At 38.0% G+C, this 21,375-nt stretch overlaps 2 pseudogenes; both read right to left on the minus strand.

The window, feature by feature from the left end:
* Positions 1-3,825: 3,825 nt before the first annotated feature.
* Positions 3,826-9,697, minus strand: LOC116315566 (annotated as a pseudogene).
* A 902-nt stretch (positions 9,698-10,599) lies between these two features.
* On the minus strand, positions 10,600-18,159 carry LOC120443593 (annotated as a pseudogene).
* Between the last annotated feature and the right edge of the window lie 3,216 nt (positions 18,160-21,375).

Genomic DNA, 21,375 nt, shown 5'->3' on the forward strand with positions numbered 1-21,375 from the left:
TATGAGATGAAGAGAATAAAGAAAATACCTGAACTAATCAAGTGCATAGAGACACTTGACCTGTTTGAAAACCTGTTATCCTAGATGAGACTTTGCTGAGATGTAGAGCAAACCTATACTAACAACTAATAAGCTAAACCTTGTATAACACAGCTAAAGCTACTAGATTGAGAAGCTGAATTAAATATGTGGACACTACCAAGCTAATGAGCAAGTTACACATTTTTTATTTATTTTGTTTAGAGCAGAAGCTGCATGATATTAAAGCTCATACATGCAGCTGTCTGTGAGCTCAGTTTTTTTCCCCTCACACTTCTGCTTTGTTTCTGGCAGCAGCTTTTTTTTTCTTTTTGTGTTCTGACTCGTGTGTAAAGCGTTCATGCCATCAGCAACTTGTTTTTTGTTTGTTTCTGTTGGTTTGGTTTGTTGGTTTGAAAAACAAATTTGTGATCATGCTTGTGGATCACAGTGACACATACTGATTAGGCATATGATTTACTAATGTCTAGTTTTAGAGCTGTGAGCAATGCATCCATATAGAGATTAAAAGCCTGGTGCATACTGTATATGAAGCTGCTATAGAAAGAATGGAACCTTGTGGGAAAAATTCACATAAAGAAGTTTTTTAAATCCTAACTTAGAAGTTTGAAATATGTAAGATGTGTGAGTTCTTTGAAAAAATAGAAATTGCCTTAAGTAAAAATGTAGTGTTGCATCTACAAAGAAAAAAGCAGAAGCAGCATTCAGTAACTTGAAACTAGTATTACAGATGAATATAGTTTAGCATTGCCTGACATTGTTTTAGGGCACACTCTGATCATCAGAGTACCCCACGCAGTGACTTCAATTTTAATCTAAGCCAATTTCTCTTACCCCACACATGCAAGACAACTCTCATATGTTGGAATCTTATTGTCGCAATCACACATTAGAATCGAGAAATGTTGTCAGTTGAACCCAAGCGCACTTTTGGCCTCACCCGAAGAAGGTCATCCACACTGCTGTATGAAAAAATTAGATGAGGAGACAAAGCCACGTGGTGACATTTACAACACACCACAAGCTGGTTTCACTGACGTTTTTGTAGACGGCTCAGCGTCTAAAAATGGCCCAGGTTATGCGGTAACTACAACAGAGTTGTAGAAGCGAAACCGTTGACATCCTCACACTCGCAGGCCAAGATATAAATATATACACTGACAGTCAGTATGTCTTTTCAGCAGTACATCACTTTGAAAAATTTGGCAGAACAGAGGAATGATTGCATCTACTGGACACCCAGTACAACATGGAAATCTTCTGAGGACACTATTAGAAGTAATAATATTGCCAAAACAGTTAGCATTGTGTAAATGTGCTGCACATCAAAAAGATAAATCAGAAATAAATAAAGGTAATAACTTTGCAGATCAAGCAGCTAAGTTAGCCACACAACAAACTGTAGATAATGTCTGCATCCACCATGCAAATATCACTTGATGTACTTAAAGATGAACAAAAAGCCGCACCAACCACAGAACAGAAGAAATGGTTAAAGTGTGGAGCACAACTAGAAAAACGATCTGATGACTTAGGAAGTATTGGTTTTCCTTCACAAGTCCCTGCACAGAACAGCAGCATTAGTGACCCATGGGGTGACCCATGTGTCATCAGGAGGGATGGTCCAGGTCATAAAGACACTTTTATAGTCTAAATTTTGAAACTTCAGCAAAGGAATTTGTGAGGACATGCATGATCTGTTACAAAACAATTCACAAGGCAATCGGAGGACAAAAAGAGGACACTTCCCCACACCACCTCATCCATTTCACACCATTCACATGGACTTTATTGAATTAAGTGAAAGTCAAGGCTCAAAATACGCTCTAGTGATTATAGACTTATTCTCAAAATGGCCAGAGATTTATCCAGTGAAAAAAAAGCAGATGCAATCTCAGTTGCAAAAAGTGAACCTTTAGACAAATCTGTCAGAATGGATGGCAAAACTACTAGAAAATAAGGATACTGTTTTGAACAATAAACTGCCGTATGACTCTTCTCCAGTCTCTTGCAGGTTGAAACCAGGCGACTCGGTCCTATTACGTGTGCTCCAGAGGAGAAATTGGAGCTCGCCTCGCTGGGAGGGCCCATATCAAGTGTTATTGACCACACCCACAGCCTGTAAAATTGCAGAGACCCCCTCCTGGATACATCAGAGCCACTGCAAAAAGGTTGAGGTCCCGGGAAGCCCCGAGACTAAGGAGGAAGCACATTAGTGAAACCTCACCTACGCTTGGTTGCTTCGGGGGGGTGCTGATTGGGCCCCCGTAGGGTAAGCCCGCACTCCAATCTCCATCCGATCAACTTTAGGGCAGCCAGGTGCAGGTGTGATGGACCTATGTGTAACCATGGGAAGGGGAACCCCTCTTGGTTACCTTGACTACAAAGCTCACCCTTACAGGACCCCAGCTGATGCCAACAGCAGCTGAGCCATGAGGCAGACTGAGAAGATGGAGGCACGACAACTTCCACCTAATGGACATGACAAGACTTTATCTATCCTTGGAAGAAAAATGCCTGATACAGATACGTGTTTAACAGAACCACAGAGAAATCCCCTGTCAGTCAGTAAATTCACTATTTAGTTTAAAACACTACAGAAACTCTTAGAACCTGAATGCATTATATTCCAGTATGTGATAAATTGTAGGAATTTTTATGTCTGTAAATGTTCTCAGTCAACCAGGTCGTCGTAGTCTAAGGAGCTTTGAAAGAAAAGCGTCTGGACTTCTTTAAGTTGCCTCAAGACGTTTCACCTCTCATCCAAGAAGCTTCTTCAGTTCTAAGGTCAAATGGTGGAGAGTCCCAGCCCTATGGGACTATCCCCCCAGAGGGACGAAGGACCCCCTAATGATCCTCTACCTAATCACCCAAGCCAAGGTGTGAAAACGACTGTAGGTCACAATACACTGGGTGACCTACACCCATTGTCACACCTTGGCTCGAAGAACTGAGGAAGCTTCTCAGATGAGAGGCGAAACGTCTTCAAGCAAATTAAACAAGTCCAGACGCTTTTCTTTCCAAGCTCTGTAGGTATTTTTACTTCACGTATGTAAAGATACTCTCACTCTCGATAGATACGCTTGTTTGTTTTTACTTTAAAAAAAAAAAAAAAAAAAGAGAACATTTTAAATATAAAAATTAGGCCTTCCCAGCTAAAACTCCACATCCCACTTATTGTTTACCCACAAGAGGGTCTGGCCTGAAAGTCCACAGGACACAATAGGATACGTTCACTAGGGTGGTTGAGAATGACCAAGCTCAGATTCTTCCAGATACAGATGGACAAACTGGTGATGGCTAACCAATAAGACATAGTGGTGGTGGACAAGCAGAAGAAATAAGACAACTGTAGTGATAGATGTAGTTAAACCAAGTGATAGAAACATCAGGAAGAAGGAATATGAGAACACACACACACACACACACACACACACACACACACACACACACACACACACACACACACACACACACACACACACACACACACACACACACACACACACACACACACACACACAGGTAGGAAACTGTAGAGAATTTTGTGTTTAAAAAAAACTACCAAGAGGTTTTTCAGAGTTATAACTTTATTCTTAAAATGATATGAGTTATATTATATCAAAATTAACACAAATTAAAACAAAAGAAAAATCGGGTTATAGAAAATACAAAAAGTGACAAAACAAAAGAGTCTAAAAGACTACTATTACTCCAAAGCATTTTCTTGGGGTTGAATGTCTTTTGTTCTATGTCACAGATATAACAGCAAAGATTTATTGCACATTCATTTAACTCTACTTTTAATTGTGCATTTAATGCTACTGCACCACATTAATGCAATACAGCATGTTGTAGAGATCCATGTCAGTCATAGTGCTTCAAATGATGACAGATTGAGTGACTCTTTTTAACGTGCTGTGGCTATGACTTGATGACTTCGAGGTAAATTGGCAAAGCTGCTGTACTCTGGCTCGAGGTCTACACTGTCAGGGCCTCCATCACAGGAAAAGGTGAAATCCTGCAGCAGTGAGACCAAGAAGATAAAAAGCTCCATACGAGCAAGAGACTCGCCAACACACGCTCTCTTCCCTGTAAAGACACACAATCACAAATCAATCTATGGTGAACAAAATTGCTTGTTCTTATTATTTTAGGGTTTCTACCTTACAATAATAAGTGCCTTGAGGCCAGGTTAGCTGATTTATATAGAGCTACAGCTGAAAATAGTATAATTTATCAACTGTGTCAGGACTTCATGTACCTGCAGAGAATGGCATGAATGCAGGATTTTTCTTGAAGTTGCCGTTATGGTCCAGGAAGTGCTGGGGATTGAAGAACCTGGGAGTAGCCCATTGCTTTTCCTCTTTCAGCACAGAGTGCAAGAGAGGAATAATTACAGTGTCCTGTTCAGAACAAATATGTTGTTAGTCTATTGATGATTTTATTGCTTTTGACATTAACTCCTGACATGATGCACAATGGACTTAATACTGACTGTAATACATATGTCTTGGAATTAAAAATACCTTTGGGATTGTATAACCCTTGAAGGATATGTCATTCAGTGCATAGTGAGGTATGCTGAAGGGGACAATGTCAAGAAAACGCTGCACCTCATGGATGACAGCATCTGAAAATGGGAGGGACTTCCTGTCGTCCATCCTGGGACAACGATCTTTTCCCATTACAGTGTCAATCTCTTGCTGCATTTTCTCTGGACAAAGCAAAACAAAAACTATAACTGCTCTGATCTGTTTGTAATGACTGCTAAGTTTTAGATCCACAAACAGACTTATTCCTAACTATAATGTATTTAGTGCTAAAAGCAAGTTGGTAATTCTTTTGTGTACACCTACCCTGTATTTTGGGGTATTTAATCAGCACAGTGAGAGCATATCTCAGGGTGGAGCTGGTGGTCTCTGTTCCAGCAACAAACAGATTCAATACAGTAGAAACCAAGTTGTCGTAGTTGAACTCACTTGAGGGATTGTCCTTCTAAGGAGACAAATTAGGAATATTGTTGACTAAACAAAAATTTGAAATACTTAAATGCCTTTTCAGCAGCAGGCAACAGACCCACTTGAAATATAGTTTGAATAAATAATACATACCGTATTTCTCGGGTTATAAGGCACACTTAAAATCTTTTAATTTTCTCGAAAATCGACAGTGCACCTTAAAATCCGGTCCACCTTATATATGAATTCTGGTTGTGTTTACTGACCTCGAACCAATTTTATGTGGTACAAGGCGCTCAAAAATCTGTCAAAAAATGTTTTAGTACGACTTTGGTAAGCTACCAAGCCACACCACTTCATAGATTGTTGGAACATTAGGGCTACCATAGTCAGGAGTCCAAAACTCCGTCTGCTTCAGGTCCCAAAGTCAAACGAAGACTGTGGCATGAGTGAGAGTTACAAACTGTCTAAATTCTTTTATCTTTAATAAAATGATCAGTGTTGCTGCTTTACCAGGTGTAACAATTAAGTTTAACATCCAGACATCCATGAAAACAGAATTTATTACATTTAATGGAGTTAGAGGGTAGCAGGAAGTTAGCTCGCTAGTTTTCCACTAAAACATGATGTACCATGTTCTGACAGAGAATTTTGGAAAAAAAAAACCAAACATACATCTCTGCTATCACTTCCAACATAAATGAAGACAGAAAACTAAACAGCAGTGACGTTTGTAGGGTTACTGAAGTTGGACTAGCTGGTATATAATGATGTGCTACGTTATCGCTAGCAACACAGCTATGTTAGCATAACAAACACAGTGAAGCTGAAGGATGAATGCTAACTTTTTTCCATGCAATATAAATTAACGTGAGGGTTCCCGATGGTTAGGAACAAATGCAGTCGCATGGCAGGATGCTGTAAACTGACCAAACCTCAGTCAGGAGAACAACTGAGATAATCCATCCACCATACGAGGTTAGTCATTAATATACTGCAACAACATGGGAATAGAGCAGCTGTGAGAGAATTCAACATTAATGAATCAATGGTACGGAAGTGGAGGAAGCAAGAAGAATGAGTTAAGTAAAGTTTGACTTATCTGACTGTTTTGTTTCGCTTAATGGGCCTTATAATCCGGAGCGCCTTATGTATGAGAACAGACAGGTTCATCGACAGTGTGTCTTATAATCCGGTGTGCCTTATAGTCCGAAAATATGGTATTTGAATCCATCATTTCTACTCAAAAAGAAGGACACAGTGCTAAGTGTCCTTAACAAAGCAACTGATCCTTAAGTTCTTTCCAACCTGATTAATTCTGATGAGGAAGCAGTCAATGTAGTCTCTCGGGAGCTGGGGTCCAGTGTCTCTTTGTGCTCTTGGATTTTCCTTTCGATAAAATCTCTGGCCTCCTTTATATAGCCAAAAATAGTTTGGTGGTAGCCAGGAGATGCTCCATGAGCCAGGAAAGATGTTGTACATCTTCAGGAGGGAAAAACACAGCAGCTTTATTTGTCTAAAGACGTGTGGAAACATGCAACCAGTATTATTGTGTGTTTTTTGGACAACACACTTCAGCTTTATTGGTTTGTAGGTAATAATGCAGAACTATTCAATTAGTATGTTTGTTCTACTTTTTATATTTTAATTTTTTTGTAATCATGTCCACTGACCTGACCAAGAGGACTACTATTGAACCTTAACATCTTAGACATGATGGTCAGAAGGTGCAGGAACTGCTTGTCTTCAAAAGCGAAGCATTCCCCAAAGACCAGGCAGCAGATCACATTAGAAACGGTGCTGCTTAACAAAAATTGGGGGTCAAATGGTTTACCTGGAGAAAAGGAAAAAGACAGTTGGAAAGTTACAAATTACAAATACAAATATGTCAAATCTTTATTTAAATAAATCATCTCATTTAGCTTAAAGTTTCTCTTTGAAGAAAGATTTGACAATGAGAAACATTCTCAACAATCAACACAAGAGAGCATTATGATAAACAAAAAAAATATTCACCTTAATCAACTGAAGTCAACTAAGGCTAATTATCATATGATCATAACATTCAATAATGAAGTCATCTGTCTGGACTTTTGGGCTTTTGGACTGCAATTCTTTTGCTCACTTTTGCTTTCCATCCATCCATCCATTCGCTTCCGCTTATCCTTTTCAGGGTCGCGGGGGGCGCTGGAGCCTATCCCAGCTGTCATAGGGGAGAGGCGGGCACGCCCTGGACAGGTCGCCAGTCTGTCGCAGGGCCAACACACAGGACGGACAACCATTCGCACTCACATTCACTCGCACATTTACACCTAGTGGCAATTTGGATTATCCAATTAACCTATCCCCATAAGCTGCACGTCTTTGGACAGTGGGAGGAAGCCGGAGTACCCGGAGAGAACCCACGCAAACACGGGGAGAACATGCAAACTCCACACAGTAAGACCCCGGCCTGATGGTGGAATTGAACTCAGGACCTTCTTGCTGTGCGGCAACAGTGTTAACCACCGTGCCACCGTGCTGCCCCAAATCCTTTCATCATCACTCTGATTATGTGATTTGATTTTCTATAAATTTATAATAAAAAGTCCCTACTCCCTGTGCTTTAGATCTCAGTGTGTTTCTGTCATTTTACCTTTCGAATTCTCCCTCAGCCATGTCCATTTTATCACTGTTGCTCATCCAAGTCTCCAGCTGTGTTATTATTACCACCATTCATCGAGGCCCATAGGTATTGTGTTATTTCCTGCCAATGCTGAATTTCCACCCTTCTATGTTGCTTCATTAGAATCTACCTGCCAAATACTTTGTTGTACTTCACTGTCTGCTATGGAGTAAATACTTAAGTATTTTTTGGATTGTTTGTTTCTAGCATGTACCCCAGTAGTCATAAGGTTAACACAAAGCTAACACAAGGAGGCAGACACACACACACACACAGCCAGTTTAGGATTAACAAATAGACTGAAACCCATTTGTTTGTACTGTGAGAGGACTCTGAAGCTTCAAACTCTTCACATAAAGGCCCAGACTGACCAGGGAGCAGTATTACTCCATTATAGTGCAATTCCACTTTAAGTATTAACAGCAGCATAGTTCCTAGGCATGGCACAAAATTATCTGTGTGTTCACACCTACTTACTCTGTTATATAGGCCACTCTGTTTAAACTGCTTTTGCTTCAAACTTATGGTTAGATCATTAACTTTTATTGATAATATTCTCCTGAGACCCAGCCTATTCAGTTCGGTCCTCTGCAGTTGACACAAATCACAAAAAAAGTTTGACTGAAAGATCAATTTTCCTCAGTTCTCAGGGGATGTGACAATTTAATATAAATCATTTTATTAAAATATATAACTGTAAATCAGCATGGATAAGTTGATCCTTTCCAAGTGCATCAGTCATGTCACAGCAAGCCAACGCTATAAATGATACTTTAGTGTTTTAGAAGGTTATGCAATACTATGTTTTCTGTGCAACATACAGTATTGCAAAGAGTTCAGACAAAGCAGTATTTGTATATGAATTACAAAACCTGATAGTTTTAGTCTTCATATGTTAATGCGTGTTTGGGGCATTTTGTTACATATTTATTTTGTTTCCCTGACCTCTCTTACTACAGCCTATTTCTTGTGCAGGCACAAATGAAGAGTTTTGTAGTATTTCCAAGAAATGTTCTTGTTATTATGTTTCCTTTTTTCAAAGTGACAGTAACTTCTCAGGTAAATATTGAATTGAACTTTTTGGGTCATATTCAAGCTACTGTACTCAAAAAAGAGTGAGAGACTTGAGCAGTGATTAAGGGAAAAAGAAAACTTGAGATATTGTGCAACAGTCCTTTTTCAAATCCACCCTCAACATGTTGAAAACGCACCTTTAAATGTACGTATGTGAGCCCTCAAGTGTTCGCTGACTTCTTGGATCCATTCTTCCATCCCCTTGCGTCCCATCCCAAAGTCTCTCAGGGTTGTAAGTGTGAAGCGTCGCATTTGGCGCCAGCGCTCCCCATTACTGATTCCTAAACCTGAGAACATGCAATGTCAAGATTAGGAAAAACTTCACACAAACTATTTTGTGAAAGTTCTTTATTTTCATGTAAAGTTGATTTGGAGTCCTGCCAAAGAAATCACTGGTCTTGAAAACAGATATATGGTGTCTTGTTACCATAGCCTTTGGTAGCTTTTAACAGAAATGGCACGGGCATTCTGCCTGTGAAGTCATCTGCCTGATCCACCAAGGCTTCTTTCACAGCATCATACCCCACCAGAACCACTGTCCGCTGCCTGCCCATGTACAGTGTCATCACAGGACCATAGTTTTCACTGAACTAAAACAAAGCAAAAAACTTTTTTGTATTCATGCAACGTCAGCATGCAGCTAAAACAAAAATCCAAAACAGTAATGGAGGGCGCTCTTGTTTATTCATAAATTACTGAACATGCCAAAAATACAGAATTTAACAATATGAAAAATGCTAAAAAAAAAATGCATTTCCTAACTCACCTTAAGAATGCTTTTAAAAGGTGCATTTTTGTCTATTTGTGGCAGGTTTCCTAGAAGAGGAAGCGGAGCAGGTCCTGGAGGCAGGCTATACTTCCTTCTTTTTACACTAAACAGCCACAGCAGAGCTAAGATTAGCCCTGCCAAGATCACTGTGGCAGAAAACTCCATAATGTTGTATCATTTTTGTTTTTTTTGTCCTTCCTTATATACCTACTTTCTCTCTGTGATTGGCCCCTGTAGCTAGTTTATATTTAACAGGGGTTGGCTGGTTGGACACACATGACCAGTATGATGTTGTAGTCTTGTGCACCTTAGCACACTTTCACCTCATTAATCATGCTCATTGACAAAAAAGCTGTTGCAACATTTGATTTGAATAATAAAGTCAAAACATGTAAAGCATTGCTCATCCCAAGCTTTCTGTTATGAAGGAAGGAAGGCTCAGGGTTTAAGTAGTCATCATCATGGGCTCATCCGATTAGAATGAGAATAAGCAGTCATCAATCATTCACAGGGTTCTCCTTTTATTCTCAAAATCAACAAAGGAAAGACACAGATGGACTGCCAATGCTGAAAGAAAACAGATTTAAGTTACTCATTGCCCTAAACAACACGTAAAATCAAAAACCCAAACAGAACCTCACCTCTGCTGCTGCCCCATGTGGGAGTGAAGAAAGAGGGAGCCAAAAGTGAATGCAGTCCTTATATAACGTGTGACAGGTGAGTGCAATTAAGGACAAGCACCACACCCAATCAAAGGTGAGAGAACTAAACAAGGTGCATCTGGTGAAGGGAGTGGGTGTGCTGGGATGTGCTAAAAGGTGGGTCTTTACAACACTTTCCTTGAGTTTTAAAATTCAATGATTTCATTGAATTTGTAAAACTAGGAGCATATGACATCCTGTGTAACTTCAGGATGCTCGTTTTGCTGAAATTACTTTACTACATAGGTGCCAGATAGTGAAAAAAAACTGTTGTTTTTTGCACACTATTAAAATTTTTATTACTATTAAACCAAAGTTCATTTTTATTCAAATGGTAATTTGTGCATGTTCATGCTAAAACATCAAACAATGACAAGCTGAGCAAGAATCTGTTGTCAGAAAGTTATTTATTTAAATCGTTGCTAGATTTAAATACAAAATTGTTGGAAAGTGTCCTTAAAAACATTTTGAAATATTGCAAATGTGGTCAACCAACACAAAATATAACCAGACCTTGTTGATAAGGACAACTGATAACAAAATCTCACATGAACACAGAAAAATAGCCAAAGATATTGCTCATTTGACAGTCTACACTGCCCTCTACTGGAATCAAGATTTGACCCACAAACTGCTCTGACACCTGTTTGAAGAGTTATATGTTGTCTGTAACAGCATAGGTAAATATTATAAAATAGGTTCAGTTTCTAATACAAATCTGCTCTCTTACAAAACCAATCAACTCTGTGAAATGAATCCAAGCAATCCAATATTGTGCTTCACTTGTAGAAACATAAAATATATTTACAGTGAATGCAGTTGAAGTAGCAAATACTTATGATCTAAATTTGAAAGGAACATTTCACAAAGTTATTAATTATCAAATCTTTGTCAGACTTTATTTGGATTGTTTATTTTCTTTTTCATATGAAACTGGGGTTACCTGCTCAGCACTAAGGACAAACATAGTTTTGTAAAGTTTAAACAGTGAATACAATTTGATATTCAAGACTAGGTATTTACATAAAAACCTTTATGCTTTGTTGACAGGCTTAAAGTAATTTGTACTAGCTATTAGTTAACTTATAAGTGCAACACATAGTGTTTGTATTGCTTTTGCATTTGGTTTGGTTCCATTTTGAACCGAGTCAAGAAATCCCTCGTAATGTGTCTATACCAAATTTTGAACTATGTATCAATTTAGAAAGCAGCAACAAGTTACCTGAAATTAGTAAATGGACTATTAATTTTTTTTTTATTAATTTCAACACCATAAACAGAGAGAATATATTTTTTTAGGTTTTACATCATTTATTTTGAAAAAATTAAACCCACTAGTCATGTCATGCAGCAAACAATGAGCATGACATTTGTAATTATTGATAGAACACGGTTGTATATTAACATAAAGCCCTTAAATGCAGATATGGTGCTTCAGCAGCATGATGACAATGCAAAAAGAAGCAGACATGAAGGTTGACGTCAAAGAATAAAGCAACGTGCTTCTGGAAGAGGACAGATATCCTTCAATTCTATACTAGAGGACGACTATTTTTTCTTAAGTTAATGGGGATTCTATCAGAGCACTCTACAAGTAGTAATAACAGGCTGCTCTGATGGTGTGCTTTGACCATTTTCAATTCAATTCAATTTTATTTATACAGCCCCAAATCACAACAACAGTCACCTCAAGGCGCTTTATATTTTAAGGCAGACCCAACAATAATATCTACAGAGAAAAACCCAACAATCATATTGGGTTTTCAAATTATTAACTTTAGGTCTACCATGTCAGTACTTTTAAATGCTGTCAGTATTTACAGTATAGTCTTTAGCTTTGTCTGACATGACATAATGTTGCCTATGTGTTTACTTGGACATCCACTGGCTGTCTGGCACATAGGTCACTCAGTGTAACCTTTTTAAAGCTCCTCAATCATTAACATTTATTGATATTGTGACTGTTGGTGTTGTAATAGTGTGGTTACAATGAATATATTGATCCACTCTGGTGCAACAATTAACTGCTATTTGTTACAGTTAAAATGTTGTTTTAAAGATCTTTTTTGATGTCTTAGAAAAGCAAGGGTATGCATGAAGCTGTAATGCTTTTGCAGGTTATGTATTATCTTTACCTTGAATCCACTGCATCCAGATATACGTAAGGAATAAAGAGTACAGGCAAAGCAGGATTCATACATGAGCTATGCAATACAGCAAAATTTCAACTGTCATCTATTAGATAACCTTTGTATTCTGTTACTTGTTTGTTAGATTTGTGATTGGTACTAGATCTATGTAGTTTATACTCATTGCTACTTAGTTTATGTTTGATCTAATTACTACTCTCATTATTACTCCAAAGCATTTTCTTGGGGTTTAATGTCTTTTGTTCTGTATCACAGACATAACAGCAAAGATTGATTGCACATTCATTTAACTCTACTTTTAATTGTGCATTTAATGCTACTGCACCACATTAGTGCAATACAGCATGTTGTAGAGATCCATGTCAGTCATAGTGCTTCAAATGATGACAGATTGAGTGACTCTCTTTTTAACGTGCTGTGGCTATGATTTGATAAGTTCGAGGTAAATTGGCAAAGCTGCTGTACTCTGGCTCGAGGTCTACACTGTCAGGGCCTCCTTCACAGGAAAAGGTGAAATCCTGCACCAGTGAGACTAAGAAGATAAAAAGCTCCATACGAGCAAGAGACTCGCCAACACACGCTCTCTTCCCTGTAAAGACACACAATCACAAATCAATCTATGGTGAACAAAATTGCTTGTTCTTATTATTTTAGGGTTTCTACCTTACAATAATAAGTGCCTTGGGGCCAGATTAGCTGATTTATATAGAGCTACAGCGGAAAATTTTATAATTTATCAACTGTGTCAGGACTTCATGTACCTGCAGAGAATGGCATGAATGCAGGATTTTTCTTGAAGTTGCCGTTATGGTCCAAGAAGTGCTGGGGATTGAAGAACCTGGGAGTGGCCCATTGCTTTTCCTCTTTCAGCACAGAGTGCAAGAGAGGAATAATTACAGTGTCCTGTTCAGAACAAATATGTTGTTAGTCTATTGATGATTTTATTGCTTTTGACATTAACCCCTGACATGATGCACAATGGACTTAATACAGACTGTAATACATATGTCTTGGAATTAAGAATACCTTTGGGATTGTATAACCCTTGAAGGATATGTCATTCAGTGTGTAGTGAGGTGCGCTCAAGGGGGCAATGTCAAGAAAACGCTGCACCTCATGGATGACAGCATCTGAAAATGGGAGGGACTTCCTGTCGTCCATCCTGGGACAACGATCTTTTCCCATTACAGTGTCAATCTCTTGCTGCATTTTCTCTGGACAAAGCAAAACAAAAACTATTACCGCTCTGATCTGTTTGTAATGACTGCCAAGTTTTAGATCCACAAACAGACTTATTCCTAGCTATAATGTATTTAGTGCTAAAAGCAAGTTGGTAATACTTTTTTGTGTACACCTACCCTGTATTTTGGGGTATTTAATCAGCACAGCGAGAGCATATCTCAGGGTGGAGCTGGTGGTCTCTGTTCCAGCAACAAACAGATTCAATACAGTAGAAACCAAGTTGTCGTAGTTGAACTCACTTGAGGGATTGTCCTTCTCCTAAGGAGACAAATTAGGAATATTGTTGACTAAACAAAAATTTGAAATACTTAAATGCCTTTTCAGCAGCAGGCAACAGACCCACTTGAAATATAGTTTGAATAAATAATACATACCGTATTTCTCGGGTTATAAGGCACACTTAAAATCTTTTAATTTTCTCGAAAATCGACAGTGCACCTTAAAATCCGGTCCACCTTATATATGAATTCTGGTTGTGTTTACTGACCTCGAACCGATTTTATGTGGTACACGGCACTCAAAAATCTGTCAAAAAATGTTTTAGTACGACTTTGGTAAGCTACCAAGCCACACCACTTCATAGATTGTTGGAACATTAGGGCTACCATAGTCAGGAGTCCAAAACTCTGTCTGCTTCAGGTCCCAAAGTCAAACGAAGACTGTGGCATGAGTGAGAGTTACAAACTGTCTAAATTCTTTGATCTTTAATAAAATGATCAGTGTTGCTGCTTTACCAGGTGTAACAATTAAGTTTAACATCCAGACATCCATGAAAACAGAATTTATTACATTTAATGGAGTTAGAGGGTAGCAGGAAGTTAGCTCGCTAGTTTTCCACTAAAACATGATGTACCATGTTCTGACAGAGAGTTTTGGAAAAAAAAATCAAACATATAGCTCTGCTATCACTTCCAACATAAATGAAGACAGAAAACTAAACAGCAGTGACGTTTGTAGGGTTACCGAAGTTGGCTGTATATAATGATATATAATATATATATATATTATGTAAATAATATATAATGATGTGCTACGTTATCGCTAGCGACACAGCTATGTTAGCATAACATAAACACAGTGAAGCTGAAGGATGAATGCTAACTTTTTCCATGCAATATAAATTAACGCATGCGTTTCGATGGTTAGGAACAAATGCAGTCGCATGGCAGGATGCTGTAAACTGACCAAACCTCAGTCAGGAGAACAACTGAGATAATCCATCCACCATACGAGGTTAGTCATTAATATACTGCAACAACATGGGAATAGAGCAGCTGTGAGAGAATTCAACATTAATGAATCAATGGTACGGAAGTGGAGGAAGCAAGAAGAATGAGTTAAGCAAAGTTTGACTTATCTGACTGTTTTGTTTCGCTTAATGGGCCTTATAATCCGGAGCGCCTTATGTATGAGAACAGACAGGTTCATCGACAGTGTGTCTTATAATCCGGTGTGCTTTATAGTCCGAAAATATGGTATTTGAATCCATCATTTCTACTCAAAAAGAAGGACACAGTGCTAAGTGTCCTTAACAAAGCAACTGATCCTTAAGTTCTTTCCAACCTGATTAATTCTGATGAGGAAGCAGTCAATGTAGTCTCTCGGGGAGCTGGGGTCCAGTGTCTCTTTGTGCTCTTGGATTTTCCTTTCGATAAAATCTCTGGCCTCCTTTATATAGCCAAAAATAGTTTGGTGGTAGCCAGGGAGATGCTCCATGAGCCAGGGAAAGATGTTGTACATCTTCAGGAGGGAAAAACACAGCAGCTTTATTTGTCTAAAGACGTGTGGAAACATGCAACCAGTATTATTGTGTGTTTTTTGGACAACACACTTCAGCTTTATTGGTTTGTAGGTAATAATGCAGAACTATTCAATTAGTATGTTTGTTCTACTTTTTATATTTTAATTTTTTTGTAATCATGTCCACTGACCTGACCAAGAGGACTACTATTGAACCTTAACATCTTAGACATGATGGTCAGAAGGTGCAGGAACTGCTTGTCTTCAAAAGCGGCGTTGCCCAAAAACCAGGCAGCAGATCACATTAGAAACGGTGCTGCTTAACAAAATTGGGGTCAAATGGTTTACCTGGAGAAAAAGGAAAAAGACAGTTGAAAGTTACAAATACAAATATGTCAAATCTTTATTTAAATAAATCATCTCATTTAGCTTAAAGTTTCTCTTTGAAGAAAGATTTGACAATGAGAAACATTCTCAACAATCAACACAAGAGAGCATTATGATAAACAAAAAAATATTCACCTTAATCAACTGAAGTCAACTAAGGCTAATTATCATATGATCATAACATTCAATAATGAAGTCATCTGTCTGGACTTTTGGGCTTTTGGACTGCAATTCTTTTCTTTTCCTCACTTTTGCTTTCCTGTTTTTAAATCAAATCCTTTCATCATCACTCTGATTATGTGATTTGATTTTCTATAAATTTATAATAAAAAATTCTCCACTCCCTGTGCTTTAGATCTCAGTGTGTTTCTGTCATTTTACCTTTCGAATTCCCCCTCAGCCATGTCCATTTTATCACTGTTGCTCATCCAAGTCTCCAGCTGTGTTATTATTACCACCAGCATCGAGGCCCATAGGTATTGTGTTATTTCCTGCCAATGCTGAATTTCCCCCGTTCTATGTTGCTTCATTAGAATCTACCTGCCAAATACTTTGTTGTACTTCACTGTCTGCTATGGAGTAAATACTTAAGTATTTTTTGGATTGTTTGTTTCTAGCATGTACCCCAGTAGTCATAAGGTAAAACACAAAGCTAACACAAGGAGGCAGACACACACACACCTACAGCCAGCTTAGGATTAACAAATAGACTGAAACCCATTTGTTTGTACTGTGAGAGGACTCTGAAGCTTCAAACTCTTCACATAAAGGCCCAGACTGACCAGGGAGCAGCATTACTCCATTATAGTGCAATTCCACTTTAAGTATTAACAGCAGCATAGTTCCTAGGCATGGCACAAAATTATCTGTGTGTTCACACCTACTTACTCTGTTATATAGGCCACTCTGTTTAAACTGCTTTTGCTTCAAACTTATGGTTAGATCATTAACTTTTATTGATAATATTCTCCTGAGACCCAGCCTATTCAGTTCGGTCCTCTGCAGTTGACACAAATCACAAAAAAAAGTTTGACTGAAAGATCAATTTTTCCTCAGTTCTCAGGGGGATGTGACAATTTAATATAAATCATTTTATTAAAATATATAACTGTAAATCAGCATGGATAAGTTGATCCTTTCCAAGTGCATCAGTCATGTCACAGCAAGCCAACGCTATAAATGATACTTTAGTGTTTTAGCAGGTTATGCAATACTGTATGTTTTCTGTGCAAAGATTAAAGAGTTCAGACAAAACAGGATTTCTATATGAATTACAAAATCTGATAGTTTTAGTCTTCATATGTTAATGCGTGTTTGGGGCATTTTGTTACATATTTATTTTGTTTCCCTGACCTCTCTTACTACAGCCTATTTCTTGTGCAGGCACAAATGAAGAGTTTTGTAGTATTTCCAAGAAATGTTCTTGTTATTATGTTTCCTTTTTTTCCAAAGTGACAGTAACTTCTCAGGTAAATATTGAATTGAACTTTTTTGGGTCATATTCAAGCTACTGTACTCAAAAAAAGAGTGAGAGACTCGAGCAGTGATTAAGGGAAAAAGAAAACTTGAGATATTGTGCAACAGTCCTTTTTCAAATCCACCCTCAACATGTTGAAAACGCACCTTTAAATGTACGTATGTGAGCCCTCAAGTGTTCGCTGACTTCTTGGATCCATTCTTCCATCCCCTTGCGTCCCATCCCAAAGTCTCTCAGGGTTGTAAGTGTGAAGTGTCGCATTTGGCGCCAGCGCTCCCCATTACTGATTCCTAAACCTGAGAACATGCAATGTCAAGATTAGGAAAAACTTCACACAAACTATTTTGTGAAAGTTCTTTATTTTCATGTAAAGTTGATTTGGAGTCATGCCAAACAAAATAACCTGTCTTGAAAACAGATATATGGTGTCTTGTTACCATAGCCCTTGGTAGCTTTTAACAGAAATGGCACGGGCATTCTGCCTGTGAAGTCATCTGCCTGATCCACCAAGGCTTCTTTCACAGCATCATACCCCACCAGAACCACTGTCCGCTGCCTGCCCATGTACAGTGTCATCACAGGACCATAGTTTTCACTGAACTAAAACAAAGCAAAAAACTTTTTTGTATTCATGCAACGTCAGCATGCAGCTAAAACAAAAATCCAAAACAGTAATGGAGGGCGCTCTTGTTTATTCATAAGTTACTGAACATGCCAAAAATACAGAATTTAACAATATGAAAAATGCTAAAAAAAAAAAAAGAAAAATGCATTTCCAAACTCACCTTAAGAATGCTTTTAAAAGGTGCATTTTTGTCTATTTGTGGCAGGTTTCCTAGAAGAGGAAGTGGAGCAGGTCCTGGAGGCAGGCGATACTTCCTTCTTTTTACACTAAACAGCCACAGCAGAGCTAAGATTAGCCCTGCCAAGATCACTGTGGCAGAAAACTCCATAATGTTGTATCATTTTTGTATTTTTGTCCTTCCTTATATACCTACTTTCTCTCTGTGATTGGCTCCTGTAGCTAGTTTATATTTAACAGGGGTTGGCTGGTTGGACACACATGACCAATGTGATATTTTAGTCTTGTGGACCTTAGCACACTTTTACCTCATTAACCATGCTCATTGACAAAAAGCTGTTGCAACATTTGATTTGAATGATAAAGATTAAACATGTAAACCAGCAGGTCATCGCTCATCCTAAGCTTCAGTTGAGTTTTACAAATTCAATGAAATGACTTAAAGCATGCGATTAGTAATGATTAATTTTAGGATGCTCATCTTGCTGAAATTACTTTACTACATAGGTGCAGGATGGTGAAAAAAACAGTTTGATTTGTGCACACTATTAAATTTTTTATTACTATTAAACCAAAGTTCATTTTTATTCAAATGATAATTTGTGCATGTTGATGCTAATACATCAAACAATGACAAGCTGAGCAAGAATCTGTTGTCAGAAAGTTATTTATTTAATTACAAAATTGGTGGAAAATGTCCTTAAAAACAATTCAAAATATTGCAAATGTGCTGCACAACACTACAAACTTGATAATGATGTCAGTCGACACAAAATATAACCAGACCTTGTTGATAAGGACAACTGATAATAAAATCTCACATGAACACAGAAAAATAGCCAAAGATATTGCTCATTTGACAGTCTACACTGCCCTCTACTGGAATCAAGATTTGACCCACACACTGTTCTGGCACCTGTTTGAACATTTACATGTTGTCTGTAACAGCATAGGTAAATATTATAAAATAGGTTCAGTTTCTAATACAAATCTGCTCTCTTACAAAACCAATCAACTCTGTGAAATGAATCCAAGCAATCCAATATTGTGCTTCACTTGTAAAAACTGAAAATATGTTTACAGTGAATGCTGTTAAAGTAGCAAATACTCATGATCTTAATTTGAAAAGAACATTTCACAAAGTTATTCATTATCAAGTCTTTGTCAGACGTTATTTGGATTGTTTATTTTCTTTTTCATATGAAACTGGGGTTACCTGCTCAGCACTAATGAGAATCAGAATCAGAAAGACTTTATTTATCCCCAAGGGGCAATTAAGATACAACAGAGCAGCATGACGTTGAAGATAAGGACAGGGTATAAACAGGCAATAAGAGTGAGATAATAAATACACAGAATATACAGTATATACACAGTTTTAAAATTACACAGTTTTAAAATTAAAGTGACTGAAGGTGAATAAATAACTGTAAGTGTCTAAAAGTGAATAAAGTGTCGTTAGTAAAAGAAGAGTGTAGAGTAGTTTATGTTTATGGGTGTGGGAAATGTTCTTATCGGCTGGAGTTAAAAAGCAGCAGCAGCGGCTTTGGGGACAAAAGTGGCTCTCATCCTCTCAGTCCTGCAGGAGATGCAGCGGAGGCGTCGCCCAGAGGGGAGCCATTGAAATGTGGGGTGAAGAATGTGAGAGGGGTCGTTGATGATTTTTGCTGCCTGGCTAAGGGCCTGTTGGCTGAAAACCTGTGCCAGAGTTCTGACAGGCAGGCCAATGATTTTAGAGCACACAGATGCAGTGTGCTGCAGTCTGTTCCTGTTCTGAAGGCTGAGGGAGTGAAACCAGCAGGTAATGGAGAAGGTGATGATGAATGAAGCAACATAGAAGGGTGGAAATTCAGCATATTGTGAAGTTTGCACACAATACAACAGTAGTCGGTCTCATCACTGACAATGATGAGTCCACTTATAGAATGGACGTGGAGCAGATGGTGATCAACTTCAAGAAGTCTGGCAGAGATCACCACACAGACCTTACTATAGATGGTGCTGCTGTGGAGAGGGTCAGGAGTGTTAAGTTTCTGGGTGTGCACCTAGCTGATGATCTTTCCATCTCCATTAACACCACAGCAGTTATCAAAAAAGCACAAAAGCGCCTCCACTCCCTCAGGAAACTCAGAAAAGCAGAACTCTCCACACTTCACCTAACAACTTTTTACAGACGCACCATTGAAAACATCCTGACACAAAGTTTTACATCTTGTTTTGGCAGCTGCAAGTCCTATGAGATGTGACAACTCAATAGGATTGTTAAGACTGCCAGGAGGATTGTTGGTGCCCCTCTCTCGTCTCTGGAAGAAAACTACAAACAGCAAATTTTTCAAACTCTCATCTATTAGATAATCTTTGTATTCTGTTCCTTGTTTGTTAGATTTGTGATTGGTCCTAGATCTACGTAGTTTATATGTGACAGAGAGTTGGCAGGAGCACCGCATTAGAGCACAGGTGAGCCATGTGATCTTCCTGTTCACCTTAGTACACCTATTTCTCATTTCATTGCAAACAGCTATTACAACATTTGACCTGATTGCTATAATCAAAACATGTAAACCAGCTCCATTCTCTTCACCAAGATTGCAGGTTAATGATTCACAGGAATGACTAAGGGTATGATATTCTTAGTCACCAACTCTGGAATACTTATCTTGTTGAAATTATTATATAAAACCTATGACTAACATTACTGTGTTTCTGTGTTTGTTATGATTTGACAAAAAATGAAACAAAAAAACCCCAAAACAACAATTTGTCAGTAAATTCACTATTTAGTTTAAAACACTACAGAAACTCTTAGAACCTGAATGCATTATATTCCAGTATGTGATAAATTGTAGTTATTTTTACTTCACATATGAAAAGATATTTTCACTCTCGACAGATACTCTTGTTTTTTTTTTTACTTTGTTTTTTTTAAATCATAAAAATTCAACAAATTATTTGAAAATTAGGCCTTCCAAGCTAAAACCCCACATCTCTCTTATTGTTTACCTACTACAGGAATCCTGGGCTGAAAGTCCAGAGGACACAATAGGATACGTTCACTAGGGTGGTTGAGAATGACCAAGCTCAGATTCTTCCAGATACAGATGGACAAACTGGTGATGGCTAACCAATCAGACATTTTACTGGTGGACAAGCAGAAATGAGACAACTGTAGTGATAGATGTAGTTAAACCAAGTGATAGAAACATCAGAAGAAGGAATATGAGAACACACACACACACAAACAGGTAGGAAACTAGAGAATTTTGTGTTTAAAAAAAACTACCGGGAGGTTTTTCAGAGTTATAACTTTATTTTTTAAAAATGATATGAGTTATATTATATCAAAATTAACACAAATTAAAACAGAAAAG

The sequence above is a fragment of the Oreochromis aureus genome, linkage group 14, assembly GCF_013358895.1.
Source record: "Oreochromis aureus strain Israel breed Guangdong linkage group 14, ZZ_aureus, whole genome shotgun sequence".
Classification (NCBI taxonomy): Eukaryota; Metazoa; Chordata; class Actinopteri; order Cichliformes; family Cichlidae; genus Oreochromis; species Oreochromis aureus.